The sequence below is a fragment of the Neomonachus schauinslandi genome, chromosome 1 (assembly GCF_002201575.2).
Source record: "Neomonachus schauinslandi chromosome 1, ASM220157v2, whole genome shotgun sequence".
Lineage (NCBI taxonomy): Eukaryota > Metazoa > Chordata > Mammalia > Carnivora > Phocidae > Neomonachus > Neomonachus schauinslandi.
In genome coordinates this window covers 162,439,573-162,456,139 of record NC_058403.1, presented here as the reverse complement: position 1 = coordinate 162,456,139, position 16,567 = coordinate 162,439,573, and the positions used below count along the sequence as shown (strand labels likewise).

The 16,567-nt window shown below is 43.4% G+C and overlaps 1 protein-coding gene across 2 annotated transcripts in view; it reads left to right on the top strand.

Annotated features, from left to right (window-relative positions):
- Positions 1–1,716: 1,716 nt before the first annotated feature.
- ATG7 (autophagy related 7) overlaps positions 1,717–16,567 on the top strand; it is a 230,381-nt gene continuing 215,530 nt past the window's right edge. Inside the window, exon 1 of one of the 2 annotated variants that reach the window (XM_044916407.1) lies at positions 1,717–1,761. The gene's annotated coding sequence lies outside the window, so the exon portion shown is untranslated. The remainder of the gene's footprint in view (positions 1,762–16,567) is intronic. The other variant, XM_021695209.2, reaches the window with a different exon arrangement.

The window sequence follows — 16,567 nt, the reverse complement described above, 5'->3', positions numbered from 1 at the left end:
TATCATCTTCAATTTCTTTCATCATTGTCTTATAGTTTTCAAAATATAGGTCTTTTACCTCCTTAGTTATATTTATTCCTAGGTACTCTTTTTGGTGCGTCAACTCGGTTTTGAAGCCAGAGAGAGGGTTACACAAGCAGAGGAAGTGTGAGGGTATTGCAGGGGTGGAGATTTGTATAAAAGAGCAGAGTGTGCTTAAAACATCAGAATTAGTTTGGTGTGACCCAAGCATGCAGTCTGAGGGGGCAGTGGCAGGAGAGAGCCTGTTTACAATATTGAATTTTACCTGATCCCTGTACTCCTGAAAAAAGTGATGGTTTTTCAACACCCTCCCTCCACTCTTCTGTGCTCCAAAAAGGGTTTACTGCAAAGAAATATCCATGCCTGTATGACTTAGGTTAAGACTCATGGATACCTTTCTTGTTTACATGCGACAAGGCAAGACAGTCCTTCTGAATTGCTCTTCTTTGCCTTCTAAATGTTTAGCTGAACTACTTGTATTCACTGATCAATCCAAACAAAATGCTTTGTTAACCAACTTTAGTTAAGCTTCTCCCATACCCTCCAAGCCCCTTATTTTTTACTTACCCTCAGCCTGAGCCACCATTCAGCCCCTGCAGAGAATAGACTGACCTCAAGGTAAAACATTTTCTGACCTACTACTATCCAATCAAGCCACCCTTTCCTCCCACTTTCCCACACCCAGTTCTTTCTAGCCTTCTTCACTCTTCTCTATTAAGGAAAAATTCTTTTTGCCTAACCCTTAGACACTTCCAGATCTTTTAGTCAGAGTGGTCCCTCTATTGCAATAGTCCCTTCCCTTCCCTTTTTCTCCCCCCTTGCAACAATCCTTTCAAATAAAGTAATCTCCTCACTAAGTCTGGATTTGTTTTCTTATTTGGCAGAGTCGAACATGCGTCCATTAGAATCTTACCCCAAAAGCTCTGTAACCTTCAGCAAGCCACTTAACTTTTCCTGGTCTCTGCTCCTTTATGTGCAAAATGGGGATAATATGACATCTATGTTCAGGACCTTTGTGGTGATTAGAAAATATGAAACCCTGAAAACACAGTAGATAATAGTAGTAATTACTCTTTTTATTATGACTCTATTGAGCTACATCTGAGTCACTTTCATTCCTTATGAATGAATGGCCTTATATGTCACATTAAGTTTATACTCACTATTGTGTCTTCAATATCTGACCAATGCTTGGCACATAGTATATGCACGATAAATGACTTGGAAGGAGTAACTTTATCCCATTGACAGCGGGGAGCTATGAGAATAATATCTGGTCTAGAAAGAACAGGTTAATTACTGACGACTTTCATGAACTTTTACCTATTAAAATTCTCATTTGTCTCCACACCTGCCTCTTTAATGACACTTAGGATACGTTTAATGCTGCCTCTTCTGGAAAATGGAAATGATCATAATTCCTGTCATGCTCTGAAATCGAAAGAGAGAAAGTGGAGCAGTTTTTTCAAAGCATGACAGGCATACAACACATTTCCACAGCTGATAAACTGGCTTGCTCGGCTCTCACCAGGGGGCCTCGCCCACCTCCTGACGCTCCGCCTTCCTTGCAACTCAAGTTCCTCCCACTCAGCCCGGTGCTAGGGGCTCATATACCAGGTTGGCCCGCGCCTCCGTGTGCGCATGCGCACCACTGACCTGGGCAGGCGGGTGGGCGGGGCCATATGCGTCATCGGGGCGCGCGCTGCGGACTACGCCGTGGTTGCCGGAAGTTGAGCGGCGGTAAGTGAGCCGCGCTGGTGAGGGAATAGCGGGGTCCTCCGGGCTGGGTTTTGGAGGCCTGGCGGGAAGGGTCGAGCTCAGCAGTGAGGGCGAGAGCCTTGGTAGATTTCAGGATCCTCTTTCCTCCAGGGAGTCACTGACTCCGGCTTTCACCCTCCTTCTCCAGCCACGTCCCCTGGGACTGGTTCAGTCCGGGGTCCTGACTAGAAAGCTCCTAATGTCCTAAGTTAGTCCCTCCTGTCGTCTCTCAGGGAGTCCTCTGAATCCTCGGTGTTGGAATACCGGGGATAGGACGTCAGGGCTCTTAATCCTGGTTTTGCCCGGATTTGCTGTGTGACTCGGGCATGTCACCTCTTTCTGAACCTGTCTTCCCTCATCTGTAAAATGGGAGTGATAAATAACGTCATTTGTGAAGCGAGGGCGTTAAATGAAGTCAGTTTTTTGTCAGGGCTTTTCTGAGCTAAGATTCTCGATTCTTCAGTTTGATCCAGGGGTTACAAACTTTAATGCTTATTCAGTCAGGTAAGGTAAATGTAGGTGTAAAAATTTTATTTCCATGTCAGAAATAGTCAAACGTTTTTGCTTGAGTTTTATGAGCACAATACTAACATATATGAAGTTGGAGAAATGAAAGCAAAACTCTTGTGTTGCACTCATGTAATCTCTTGATTTTAAACACTGACGACTACAATTTTTTCAAAACCAATTTAAGAAAAAATGTTTTTTAACTTTGCAAGTCAAACTAGGCATATCTGTGACTGCCCGTTTCAGACCCCTGGGACCCAGGTTCCCTTTCCAATTGAATACTTGGATTTCTTTTATGACACCCTGGCCCATGGGTTAAATTTCTTAAGTGGCAGAAAACTCGCTATTTCTGGTTATTGTTGTTTGGTCTTTCCCTAGCTTTGACTTAAGTCATATGTTGAGCTGAAAGCAGCTACCCCATAATCTCAGCTCATTGTCCCTCCTTCAGGCCCATGAGCTCTCCCTTCCGCTTCACACCATTTCTTCTCCAGGCTGAGCACATTGAATTTATTTACCCATAGTAAACTCCACAACAGCTGAGAATTTTGCTATGTGCCAGGCATCACCATAAGCACTGCTGATGCAGAGGTGCTGTTCATGGAGCCTACTTTTTGATCGTGGTGGTGGCGGTTGTGGTGATTGTCAATGATACAGCGCTTATAGTGGGTGGTAGGTGTTTCAGATCCTGTTAGACGCCACAGAAAAAAGAAACAGTAATGGAATGGGGAGTAACTGGGGCTAAGCAGAGGGAGCTATTGTAAAATCTAGCTGGTCAGAGATGAATTTTCTGAGGAAGTGACTTTGGAACTAACATGCAAATGAAGAAAAAGCCAGTCTTGTGAAAGCTCATCTTGCCTAATTGTTTCTCCATCCTGTCAAACCGTTTACAGGTTGTTTCTCATTTGTAGCCCTTTGCTCCTGCTGCTTCTGCTGCCTAAAACATCTCCCCTTCCCCTTCCATTTTTTTTGGCCAGCTCCTCCCTGCCTCTCATGTGACATGATTTCGAAATTCTTTAAGGAGTTAAGTACAGGGCTCTCATTCAAGATACACATCCCTGTCCTCAAGGAATTAATTATTTTTTAAATCAAGGAGATAGACAACAGCACTATGGTATGAAGCTGTTGTAGACATTTGCCAGAGGAGGACTTAGAGTGATCATACGTCAGGCTGAGGCATCAGAGAAGGCTTCTGTGAGGAGGTATTGCTTTATTCAAGGCCTGAAGGATGAGCAAGATTAGTCAGGAGAAGAGGCGTGGGAGGTGGGACGATAATGCACACATTGGGAGTGGCGTGAGCAGAGGCCTATAGGTGACTGCATGACCTGCAGGTAGTTCACCTCGGCTAAGATGTGACTATGGAAAGGTAAGTAGGAGGCAGATCACAAAGGGCTTTGGGGGCAACAAAAGACTGTATAATATATAATTAGGAACACAGACTTCGGAATCTGAGTTACCTGTGTACCTATGCTGGCTTTGCCATTGAACTGGTTTTGAGACCTTGGGCAAGTCACTCCCGTTTCTAAACTTCCGTTTCCTCACGTGTAAGCCAACCTCCGAGGGTTGCTGTGAGAATTGAATGCTGTATTTTACCCACTTGGTGTTGGAGGATGGTAAATCATAAACGGTAGCAGTTAATATTGGCATGCTAAGAAGTTTGGACTTTCTTGAAAGTGTGGTGTTGGAGAGTTGAGGCAGTGAAAGTTTAAAAGGGGGTGTGACATGCTCTCATCTATTTTAAATTACCTAGGCAGTTCCATGGTGATTACACTGGACAGGGCAGAGCCAGCAGGGAGACCAGTGAGGGCACTGTTGCTTTGGTCCAGGTGGCAGAGGAGGAAGGCCTGAACCAAGGCAGTGGCTGTGCGGACGGAGATGGATGCGTGGGTTTAAGGGCTAAAGGAAGTGGGATTCGCTGGACTGGTAACTGGATAACACCACATGGGGAGAGGAGGAAGATGAGTTGGGATATGGGGGGTAGTGGGGATGGGTCCTATGTGTGGACGTAAGTAGTAACAAAGTTCGTTGATTAGTGGTCCTTGATTGGTTATCCCCGACCTCCTCAGATTTTATTTAGAAGTCCAAATGGCCTCTTTTCTCCACTTTTACCCATGGGCGGTGAAGTTCAGAAATGCCTTCCTCGGGCGCCTGGGTGGCTCAGTTGGTTAAGCGACTGCCTTCGGTTCAGGTCATGATCCTGGAGTCCCAGGATCGAGTCCCGCGTCGGGCTCCCTGCTCGGCAGGGAGTCTGCTTCTCCCTCTCCCACTCCCCGTTTGTGTTCCCTCTCTCACTGTGTCTTTCTCTGTCAAATAAATAAATAAAATCTTAAAAAAAAAAAAAAGAAGAAGAAGAAGAAATGCCTTCCTTCTCCTTTTTTCTATCTCCCGATCCTTCTACCTATCTCTAGTGTAAGGCCTGATTGTGTATTCAAGGGAGAATAATGAGATACTGCTTTGTTACCCAGTAGACAGTATGCACCACCATGGTCTTGGCAGACCGGGTAACAACAACTCGGTGTCAGTCCAGCCCCAGATGATCACCTCTGGGGTTTTCTCACACCTTCTTTGTTGTGATTACCTGCCTTTAAACTTGTTCCTGTTAGACAGTCTCTCTTTAAGAGTGTGGTATATAAAAGAAGATCTCTTTCCTCCAGGAGTCTGTCCTTACAGACCAGGGCTATACTTTTTTTGTGATGATCTGAGCGCTCCCATCCCCATCTTTGTTGTTGACACATCCTGCCCTTGACACTGTCACGCTGTGGACTCCTGGTGCTGCTTGGCACTCCTCATGTGTGTTTGGACAGCTCTCTTGCCCATCTCCTCCTTGTCTTTCAGATTTTCATTCCTCTTCCAGCTTCCTAACCTTGCCTTTGACCTCACGAAGTTGCAACCAGCGGTTAAGACTCCTCAACTGCTATAATTTACAAACTTGTCTCCAGCTGACCCTGTCACTTTGCCTAATTCTGTGAAAGAAATATGTTTTGGGCTGATTCTTTTACCTGTGCTGAGATTCCATCTCCTCCTTTTCCTCAGGACCTGGTCCTATCATTTATTCCGTTTCTCTCCTGCTTAACTATCTCTTCTCATTTAAATATCTGGAAAAAACCAAACACCTTCCCATTAACTTCTGCCATCAGGCCATCACGCCACCTCTTCCCATCCACATTTCTTGACTTCCTGAAGTCATCATTCGCTAAAATCCTGCTTCCACCCACTCATCCTCCAAAATTGCTCTCCCTAGTCTTCACACCTCCATGTTACCAAAACTCTTGAACATTTTTCCTTCCTTATCTTTTGAATTCTGAGCACATCTGATATTGCTGATATTCCTTCACTTACGAAAACCACTCCTGCTTTGTGCTATCTCTCTGGCTGTTTCCCCCTGTATGCACTGTGGACTTTTTCCCTCCTTTTGTCCCTTGAATGCTAGTTTTCTCCAAGGCTCTGCCTTATACTCTGTGCTCTTCTAACCCACAACTTCAATTCCCATTTATATGCCAAAGACCCCTGTTCTGTATCCTGAGCTGGGATCTCTCCTGAGGGCCAGCCCTCAAACTCAGTGAGTCCAAAATGAAGCTCATCAGCTTCCCTCCAAAGCTACAGTTCTTTCTGCATCCTTTATTCTGACTCATTCTCCTCCTTCCATTTAGTCATTCAAACCAGAGCCTTGGAGTCATCCTGGACTTTTCCTTCTCATCCCATCCCAGGCAGTCATCAAAGTTCTACAGATTCTCCTTCCTTGGTATCTCCTGACACATTTACTCCTCCATTTTCTCTCCCACTGCCTTAGTCTGGGCTCTTCTCACTTCTTGCCTATATTCCTGCATGACCACTGAGCTGCTTGCTCTGTCTGGCCCACACTGGTGCCAGAGTGCCCTTTCTAAAATACAAATCTTTGCCAAAATACAAAGCCTTGCTTTGCAGTTTAATTTAGATACCCCTCCTTCCTCCTCCCATAACACCCTGCACAAACACATACCATACTGTAAGGCATTTGTTTTATCCACAAATTGCTATCCTGTCATTCCTGGTCTGTGTAACCCTCAAAACTGAGATCCTAAAATGCAAAGACCTTAGCTTTTTTGCCATTGAATGCTGAAATATAGCACAGGAACTTGTACATGATATAATGTTTATTGAAGGAATAACTAAATGGAAATCCCCGTCTTTGACACATGTTTTGTTGGTAACATTGTTTTTGAGTGCCTCCTGTGTCAGGTACATGCATTTTCTAGTTGAATCCTCACAGTGATTCTGTACAGCAGGTGGTGTCCCATCTTATAGGTGGGTGTGATTTCTGTGTCTGTTTCGCTGCTCTAAACCCCTAACACAGGGTTTAGCACACATGACATACTTAGTAAATATTGATGAATATTCATTCACACAGATATATAAAAATAAATTGGACAGGACCAAAGACTGAGCCAATGACTTATCACTATTAGCTCCTTTCTTATTAACATCAGTTTCTTATTAACATCAGTTCATACCTTAACCAACATTCTTTGAATAAGATTATTTTACCAGTTTTTGACCCCTCTGATTATGTCAGTATATCCAATTACAACATCTTCATCTTTTTTTTTTTTTAAAGATTTTATTTATTTATTTGAGACAGAGAGAATGAGAGAGAGAGAGCACATGAGAGAGGGGAGGGTCAGAGGGAGAAGCAGGCTCCTCACTGAGTGGGGAGCCCGATGCAGGACTCAATCCAGGGACTCCAGGATCATGACCTGGCCAAAGGCAGTCGCATAACCAACTGAGCCACCCAGGCGCCCCTACAACATCTTCATCTTGTCTACTAGGATATTTGGAGCATTCTTGTCAGAGACCTTGCTGAGGTCCAGATATCCTATGTCCTATGTCTGTGGTTCTTCTTTGATCAAGGAAGAAGTGCTATTACTCTGTCATGACTTGTTCTTAAACCATAGTGGCCTCTTATGATGACTGCTGCTACAGTTGTGCAGGTTGTGTACTGCACAAGAGGCCACATCTGAGGGGTGCTTTGTGTAGGTCATAGGCATCATGGGTATATTTTGTAGTGCCAGTTTTCTAGCATACAAAGGTAAAATGTCTTAAGCCAACCCGTCAGTGTATTACAACAATTTTCTAAGGGAAGGAAGTAAAACATCTTGAGGAAGATGTGCAGTTTCCTAATTGTACAAAAGTGCCATGTGATCTAGAATGGCCCACATGACACTCCTCCTAGGAGCAAAACCTCTGTCCAATGGACTGTAGAATCCAACCTATTCTCATCTTTGGAAATCACATATTTTGAAAATCTGGTATCAGGTGTTGGCTTGGCCCAATTTTTCAGCCCCTCTTCCTTTTCCAGGACTCTTTAAATATCACTGGAACTGAAAACCACAGAGCCTCTGTTACTCAGAAGCTAGACTGCATAACTCAGCCAGCTTTTAGGAAACCATCACGGCTTTTACTTGTTGGTTGACATAAGGGCTCCACAGTGATTCGGGTAAATCCAGGTGGCTGTCCGTCATATACAGAATGGAGCAACGTGATACTGTTGATTGGTGCAGGTAACAAAAAGGACTCAGAAGCAGGCATCCTGTCTCCATCTTCCTTGTGTTGTTTCTCCTCTCTCACAGGCCTTCTCAGCTTTTACAGCTCTCACTGCCTCTCCCTTGTAGGCTTGCCACACCCTGCAATGCTGGTATCCATTGCACCCATTCTCAAAAACTGAGGCTGAACAAGAACAGATTGTATGTGAAGGTTAAGGTTATTAAAGCAGAAGGAAAACCAAAGAAAAACAACTCCCAGGAGTAGCCAGTGAGAATGAAAGTTACAGTTTGAAGACTATGGAGGTGACTGTCAGTTCTCTGATGGACTTCTTGGAGAAACAAATAATGTCGATTTGTAGGGGTAGAGGTGGCATACGGGGAGGTGAGGGAGACGACTCGTCCGCAGTAGCAGTTGTCCTCTCTGCTTATGTGAACAGCTGTGACCACCTTAGAGTACAGTCACAAAAAGCCATTTTAGATGACTCGGTATCTTGTGGAGACATCAGTTTGGCTCAGGGGCATCTTGACTCTAATGTGATTTTTAAAAGGATTTGAGGTTTCTGAACCCAGCTGGTTCCCCTGTAGGAGTCCTGAGTTTTCATCTTCTGGTAAAGCCTAATCTGTCTTCAAAGTTTGGAACTTTGCTCCCCTCCTTTTGAAAGGGAGGGCTTGTACACCTCCCTCTTTGGCAGCCTTGCACATTATTTCCAAAACTCATGAAGTTGCCAAGCATCATTAGCCGACAAAATGTGCGTTGACTCCATATGCCAAAGGGGCCTCCTCCCCACTCCTGGCCTTCTCCATCTTTTTTTTTTTTTTTAACCCATCAGCAGCTAAGAACATACTCTGTCAGCAGGACTTGGCCATGTGGTTTGGTGCTTATTTTAATGACTGCCAGAGCTCACAGCCCTGCAGCTGGGAGAATGAGAACAGAAGTCCGCTCTTTGTGCTCCATCTTGGCCCAGAGAAGGTACTTCAGGGCCAATTTGCGGTTATTCTGGCATTTCTGCTAAGTGAATGGCCCCACACGGCCTCAGAGAAATTGAACACAAAGTGCTCCTAACTCTTAGAACTTGTTTCTCTGGACTTCTCCTTGATGACCTATAGCAGGAGACCATCCGTTCCATTTTAATTAATACTCTGCTGTGACTGCAGTGTGCTCATTTGAGGGAAGTGAGGCTTCAACGAGGCATGTTTGAGGCAGAGAAAGTTTTCATAGTGAGCACGGGGAAGGGCAACCACATTAGTCAGGCGCTGTTGACTAACGTGGGAGAGATGTGTTGACAAGAAGAACTACTAGCACTACCGTTTATTGACTGCTGACTGTGCCAGGCACTGGAACAGGCACATCACACACTTTCTCATTTAGCCCTCCCAGCAGCCTCAGGGCTTGGGTACAGTTATCCTGATTTTGCAGACGAGGAAATCGAGGCACAGGGGATGAAGTTCCCTGCCTGAAGCTCCTCAGCTGGTGAGAGGTGGAACTGGAGCTCATACTTGGGTCTGTCTGAAGACCAGGCTCCCAACTACCGTCACTTTAACATCCTTTCTCTGGACCATCAGAAGTCCCCCTGCCCTCCCAAAGCAAACAAACAAAAACCCAACAACGCACACTTGGAAAAGTTATAGCAAGACTTTTTTTTTTGGTACAGTTAGGCTGGTCTGTTTTTCCGCTGTCCTCCAAGGGTCTAGTTTCCCTGAAGACAAGTTTGTTTGTTTTATCACTATCATTGTTGTTTATCTTCTACCAATTTTACTTCTTCATTTTTCCAAAAATCCTACACTGGCTTAATATTCGCTGTGTCCAATTCTGTTGGTCCCCCTCTGGAGGGAAACCAGTTGGACAGACTTATCGGGGAGCCTTCCTGCTCCAATTAATTATATAAGCAGCAAAGCCAAAATACTTCCGTCTTCAGCTTCTTTAATAACAGATGCTAGAGAAATTTATGGAAATGGTATTTCATTTAGACTTATTTAGAAAAACGAATTTCTTTTCAACAAAGCTAGATTTAAATAGGTCATCTGTTAACCATTAAATGAATACAGGAAGGTTCTTTGTAGGATCACTGTAGCTTGAATATAGGGCTTTCTCTTTTACTTTTTTTGTTCAAGTATAGTATACATACAGTAAAGTGTACTAATAAATCGATAGCTCATGGGTTTTTACATATGTATGTGCCCTGTAACCACCTCCCAGCTCAAGGTATATAGAATATGTCCAGCTCCCCAGGAGGCTTCTTATTTCCCCTTCCCAGTCAGTAGCCCCACCCTAGCCTGTAATTACTCTTCTAACTTCTGTCATGTTAATTGGTTTTGCCTGTTGAATATAACATAGGCTAGGTGTGTGCAGGCACTAAAATTGTCTTCATATTATATTTTGGAACAGTTTCAAACTTGCAGAAACCTTACAAGAATAAGACAAAGACCTTTCATATACCCTTCTCCCAGAGACTCCATCCAGATTTTGTCCCAGTAGCATCCTGTATAGAAGCAAAGTGTCAACCCAAGATCACATGTTGCCCTCAGTCGTCATGTCTTTCTCTTTCATTCTGGAACAATTCCTTAGTCTTTCCTTGACTTTTAAGACCTTGACACTTTGGAAGAGTGTAAGCCAGTCTCAGTCATTTTGTAAAATGTTTTTCAGTTAGGGTTTACCTGACTTTTCCTCTCAATGAGCCCCAAGTCATGTTTTTAGCTGAGTGTTATAGGTGTTTGTGCTTTTCGTGGCATTCCATCAGATAGCATACGTGTCTGTTGGTCCCATTGCTGCTGGTGCTAACTTCAGTCCCTACATGAAGATGGTGTCTGCCAGATTCTGTCACTCGACAGTCACTTTTTCTCTCCTTTGAAATTAATCTTTTTTTTTTTTTTTTTTTTTTGTGGAGAGATACTTTGAGACTGTGAATATAGGCTTTTAACTTCTATAACCATGGGAATACTTTCAGGAAGAAAGATCAATTCTTTACTAATTTTGTATTTGGTTGAGTAAGGTTTCATTTCAGTTGATTTGTACGTGCACATCTCTTGCCAATTAAGATCTTAGTCCTAAAAACCAATAATAGGTTTAGAGACCTTCTAAGTCATATGGCCTATTTCCATTTGTTCTTCATGATTTATTACTCTAATCTCCACATTCCATGGTAATGAGCTTGGAGTTTGTCTTCCCAATTGCAGAAGCCTGGCTTATTTCTTTCTCTTGCTTCTCTTGTAGAAGGTACCCATAAAAGGTTTCTAGAACTCAGTAACATTTGAGAGCCACTCTGCAAGGGATTATGTTATATTGAGAGGAATATGAGCCAGGATCTCTGTATCTGTAGAATTTTCAATCAAGTTGATGGAGGTAGACAGATCAGGGAAGAGTTGGACAGTAATACTAAACGTAGAGGTAGCTTAGAGACAGAAGTGATTAACTATAGCTGATGGAGAAGAGCAAACAAGGAGTACAGAGAGTGAAAGGCAGCTCTGGGAAGGCTTTCTGGAGCAGATAACCTCTGAGCTGGATTTTGAAAAGTGTATCAGTCACAGGGGCAAGGATGTCTTTTAGACAGAAGGGCTGTTTGTTCAGAGTTGCGGAGGCAGAACAGCAGGTGTGTTAGAGGAGAACCAAGCAGCTTGATGTTTTTTCAGCATCAAGTCAGAGGTAAGGAGTGGCGAGGGCACCAGGGTGGCACCAGAGAAGTTGGGAGGCAGTAGCAAGGGTCCAGGAAAAAGTAGGAAGGAAACCATCAGAGGTGTGGTAATATGCCAGTTTTGCATGTGAAATGCCACTAAGGGCATTATTTATTTATTTGAGAGAGAGAGAGAGAGAGAGAGAGACCAGGGGGGAGGGGCAGAGGGGGAGGGAAAGAGAATACTCAAACAGACTCCCCACTGAGTGTGGAGCCTGATGCGGGCACGATCCCAGGATCCTGAGATCATGACCTGAGCCGAAATCAAGAGTCAGCCACCCAACCAGCTGAGCCACCCAGACTCCCCGAGCCTCAGTAAATCTTAACTGAGCTTCATGGTAGCTTACTGATGCTAACATATGTGTGAGTGTTCTGTGTAGACTACATTTTCCAGTTCATAAAGATGTATTTGCAGCATTACGGGGTTTCTACCATAGACCAGCAACTGTGGCCTTGCAGTCCGCTTCACCCAAATGACAGGTGTGGAAGATCATCTAGTCTGAGAGTTCTCAAACTATAGCTTGCAGGTCAGATCCTGACCAAGGCCTTTTTGTGTGTGTGCAGTCCACGAGCTAAGGATTGTTTTTACATTTTTCAAGGGTTGTAAAAAAGGAGAAGAAACTATAACGGAAACTGTTTTGGCATGCAATGACTAAAATATTTACTATCTGGCCCTTTTCAGAAAAAGCCTGCCAAACCCTGGTCTCGTCTGACTGCTTGATACAGTAATCCTTTGTGCAATATGACTTGGCAAATAATCATCTAATATATGCTTGGACACTTCCACTAATGGAAAATTCATTATCTCTCCAGCCAATCTGTTTCTTATTTGGACAATTCAGGCTATTAGTAATTTTTAAAGTCTGCTGTAATTTGTCTCATTATAGCATCCATTTATTGGCCTTTTTTGGGGGAAGAGAGCTATTATTGCGTGCCAACATTTACTGAGCTCCTAATATATTCTAGGCAATGTGCTGAGTGCTGAAGAAAGACGAGTAAGACATTGCTGTTGGTCAGGGATCTCTCAGGTGTTGTTTCTTGGAATTAAAGCAGCTGTGCTGGTAGCCTTGGGTGTCTTTCATTCCGCATCTTGCCATTGGGTTGGGACTTTTTTTCTTTAATTATTTTATTTCTGTATTGTTATTCCACATACACAAAATTCATAGAATTTTGAAACAAATTCAAAGGGAATAGTGCCATACAGTGAAAATAAGTCTCTCCACACCCTTGTCTCCTGATTCCATAGCTGCTTTCTTGGGAGGCAACCACTGTTACCCATTTCCTGTAGGGATTTGACTTTAAAGAACAGCGCTACCCAAGGTTTAGGACCATTTGTAAAGAAACTTGGCAAGTACTCAGACAGTGGTGTTTTATGAGCTCCTACTTTGTGTAAGTTGCTGAGTGTGACTTAGTTTTATTTTCATAAATCCAGAAATTTGCACCACGTTTAGGTGGTACACACAGCCCCAGAGAGTTTGTATTGCTTAACCACCCACCTGCTATTTCAGTTAAATCTTGGCTGGATATTTTGGTTACTGCTGGGATTCTTGCTCATGAAAAGTGCTGAATCCTCATCAAAGCCTTTCCTCTTTCAGTGGAAATCACACAATCCCATCTTGTGTAACTCCTGGGTTTCACATCCTGAATATGATAGAAATAGTGAGAAATAAAGTTGAACCACACTTATATTGATGCCCCTGTCAGTTTCCTTCCTTGAATATGTCTATATGTAGTGTTGAAGTTTCTAAGCAGAATTCTCACCTTGTATTGTCTAGGGTTGTATAGACAAGTAATTTTTTAGGAAGCAGGTGACGTTTGGATCTAGGTGAGTGACACATAAATGACTTTACACCTATAACTCACTACTCCCTCCAGAATTCCATTTTGATCATTACTTCCGTAAATCTTCCCTTCCAGCTTAAGGAAGATGTGACACAGATGTATGGATCCCTAAGTGAGACATTTATACTTGAGTATGCTATTTAGATGTTTCCAGCAATGTCCTCATCACATGTTGCTGCTGCTTATGACCTTTCTGTTTTCTTAGCCTGTCAAGCAGCAGTTCAGCGGCTGAATACCAACCATATCCTCTTGTGAAATAGGCTCTTGGGTTCTGTTTGAAATTTCTAAAAGATCAAATAAGTCAGAAAATGTTTGAAGGATGTGCCTCTTACGCAGATTACTTAATTAGTATGCCCATCTCTTTTTCTAAGTGGTCTTCCTGAGTCACCTTTTCCCAGTTGTTTTAAGTGCGGTATAGAAGAGAGTCTTCTCTTTTGTCTCTGGCACTGGTAAAATTCCATCTTGGTGACCTCAGCAGGTGATCCAAATGATGATGAGTTACCGCCGACCTTTAAGAGTAAGTTGTGGATGACTAAAGCATGTAGGGGCCTGATTACCCGTCACACAGAGGCTTTCAGAGATTCATTTGTACTACTGTCTGCTGCTGTGTTGATTTCCTTCCATATTGGATGACTACTCTGGCTATGACCTTTTACTTTTGACTCTGTTGGAGAGGAAGTTAGTATGTAAATGTTTTTCAAAATGGTTCTTTTTTAGCATCTGTGCAGCTGATGGGCAATATAAAGTCTCTGAAAAGGGGTGTCTTCCTTCAAGGCAGTACTACTGTACTTGTGATGAGAGTTGGGGCTTTGAAGCCAGTCGACCTGGGTTATAATCTCAGCTCTTCTACTTCCTAACTGAGTGACTTTGGGCAAGTTACTTGGTATTTTCAGTGCCTCCATTTCTCTTCTGTAAAGTAGGCATAGTGCAACCACTTTGAGGTTGTCATAAGATAATGTGTAAAATGTTTAGTGCTTGGCACAGAATAAAGATTCAGTTAGAATAGTTACTACTACTGCTGCTGTTATTTAAAAAATTTTAAAAAGGGTATGATCAAAAAAGCAAGTATGATTCATGATGGTAAACGCTCTAATGGAAGTTTTCATCTGTCATCATGGAGAAGGGAACCATTGATGCCCACTGACTGTGGGCGTTAATGAGAGCTTCATAAAAAATCTTAATAGATGAGATGGAATTTTCCTGGTAGAGATGGGGAGAGGTTTCCTAGGGAAAGGCGTAAGGCTGAGAAATGAGCAAGCTGAAACAGTGTTGGCACCTTACTCTCTCTGGGGTAATGCCGGTAAGGTTTTGTTTGTTTAAACAACGCAGTCCCCTGCGCAGATCAGTTCTGGTGGCAACATGACATCTTGTTTGGAGAAGGCAGGGACAGAAGGCAGTGACCTGTGAGCATGTTACCTCAGGAGCTGAGGTGTGAGATGGTAGGCCTGACATGTGGCAGGGAGATGGAGGGGAGAAGGGAAACTGACTTGGACAGGAAACACGAAATTGCATGAAGAGTATGGGCATGTGGAATTTGGATCCTCGTCCTCCCCAGTTCACCCCACTTTCCTACCTGTATGTTCTTCTGCAGACTTCTTACCTCTGTGTACCTCAGTCTCTTCCTCTGTAAAATTGGAACTGTCACTTATTAGGGCTTTCCAGAGGAATAAATTCAGGTGCACACCTCTGCTGCACTGCCTGGTCCTGGTCAATGCCCAGTAGCTGTCACCTTCATCTCATTCCAGAGGCCAGTTTAAGGCTGAGTCTCTAGCAATCACTGATTTACTGACTATGAGAGATAGAAAAATTGAAGATGATTTTGAGGTTTTGACCTCTGATATAAGTGGTACTATTAAGTAAACTAGGACATATTGGGAAAGGGGCAGAATTTTGGGAAAAGAAATGTTCAGTTGGGGTTTGTCAAACTTGAGATGTCTGAGAGAAATCCAAGTCCTGGCTTTTAAAACATACAGATGACCCTTGAACAATGTGGGGGATAGGGGTGCTGACCCCCCACATAGTCAAATCCATGTATAACTTTTGACTCCCCCAAACTTAACTACTAATAGCCTATTGTTGACCAGAAGCCTTACTGATAACATCAACAGTCGATTAACACATAGCTTCTGAGTTATATGTATTATATACTGTATTCTTATAATAAAGTAAGCTAGAAAAAAGAAAATATTAAGAAAACCATAAGGAAAATACATTTACAGTATTTCGATACTGTAGCGTATCGAAAAAAATCCACGTACAAGTGGACTCATGCAGTTCAAGCCTGTGTTGTTCAAGGGTCAACTGTATGTGTTTGGAGGTTAATTCTCTAGAAGTATAGTCCTACAGTTCACTGGCATATAAATAGAAATTGATGTAGAAAATGAGTAATTTTGCTTTTGAGAAAACTTACAGACCAAGGAGAGAGCTGAGCATGGAATCTTTCAAAAACCAATAGTGGAAAGCATTGTGGAGGAAGAGTAGAAAGGAGCAATTGGAGGAGGCTGTTTGGGTGTTCTAGATCCACGTTTCTCAATGCGAAGGCCCCAGGTCACCTATATGAGGGTCTGTTTCTCTGTTGGGCACTGAAGCCCCAGTGCATGGGATCCATAAGCTTTCCCTGGTCCTATGGAAATAGATGTGAGCTGGAAAAAGATGAACATTCTGAGAGTACAGAATTATAAAAAGCCTTTCAAATAATTAAAAGCCAGAAATTATTTAATATGGGACGAGGGTACGTTTAAATATGTTTGAAATGGTTTAGAGGTGGGGCCTCCAAAAGTAAGAGTGCCAGTGGCCTGAAGCCATCCAGATAGCACCAAACTTGAATCAGACCCGCCTGGGACACTAATCAAACCTGGAGACTCCTGGCCACCCTCACCCTCCCTTCTCCCCTCCAGCAGGTGGAGCCCAAGCATCCTCTGTTTTGTTTTAAGATTTTACTTATTTGTCAGAGAGAGAGAGAGAGAGAAAACAAGCAGGGGGAGTGGCAGGCAGAGGGAGAGGCAGGCGCCTCGCTGAGCAGGGAGCCCGATACAGGACTCGATCCCAGGACCCCGAAATCATGACCTGAGCCGAAGGCAGACACTTAACTGACTGAGCCACCCAGGTGTCCCTTCATCCTCAGTTTTTAATAAGCCCTCAAGGTGGGGAAAGTTGAAAACCTTTGGTCAGACATTGTCTGACGCATGATGCTGAGAATGCATACTGAGGCAGTCAGGAGTTTTAAAGAGCTCCTTCCCAGAGACGTCTTCCCTG